Consider the following 843-nt stretch of genomic DNA (forward strand, 5'->3'; position numbering starts at 1 on the left):
ACATTTCCTGATTTAAAAATTCTGTTTAACAAAATGTTTATGTGTAAGATGAGACTGTTTATGAAATACAAACTTGTTTATAAAAGTTTATTCATTGAAAACTGGTTCTTTTTTAAATACTGACCATGGCATTTGCAATATGTTGCTTTTTAATATATTTAAAATTAAACACTTAAAGAGGACTATGTCTGTTTTTTAAAACACATAATATCAGAGACATATAAAAGGGAATATATTTTTATTTAGTGACTGACTTGATGTTACAAATGTTAATTTTTAACTTGGAAAGTGCACCCTAAGATTCTAGCCTGAATTTGACTCTGTATACAACAGAACAAAGTGTTGTCTGGTCCTGACCGTCATCACAATAGTAGGTGCTCTTTGTCCTTCTTACTAGGGTTTTCTCCTTTTCCTCTTACCTTTTACTAACATCAATGTCATTTTCCAGGGATTAGTCCCTTCTGATAATATGTTCGGAGTGATACTGTCTCACCGTCATTTGCTTCTAGGAAATATCTAGACTGGACCTCTTTTGGCAATCCCAGTATTCTTTACTAGTACCATAATGTAAATGCATCCGTTCTTAGGTCTTTGACCAGCTTTTAGATGATGATGATGATAATGATGATGACGTTATATGCCATCAAATAGCTTGCTACTCATAGTGACCCTTTGTGTGATAGCTCTGAACTCTATCCTGAGGCAGTCTCACTTTCTCTTGACAAACATACCCGCATTATTGCAGTTATGTGTCAGTCCATCTCATCGAGGGTCTTCCTTTCCTACACTGGCCTTGCAAGCATGTGTTGTCCAAGGGCTAGTCCCTCCTGGCCCAGAGTATGT

The sequence above is a fragment of the Elephantulus edwardii genome, unplaced genomic scaffold (genome assembly GCF_000299155.1).
Source record: "Elephantulus edwardii isolate Elephantulus edwardi_28Jun2011 unplaced genomic scaffold, EleEdw1.0 scaffold00093, whole genome shotgun sequence".
Classification (NCBI taxonomy): domain Eukaryota; kingdom Metazoa; phylum Chordata; class Mammalia; order Macroscelidea; family Macroscelididae; genus Elephantulus; species Elephantulus edwardii.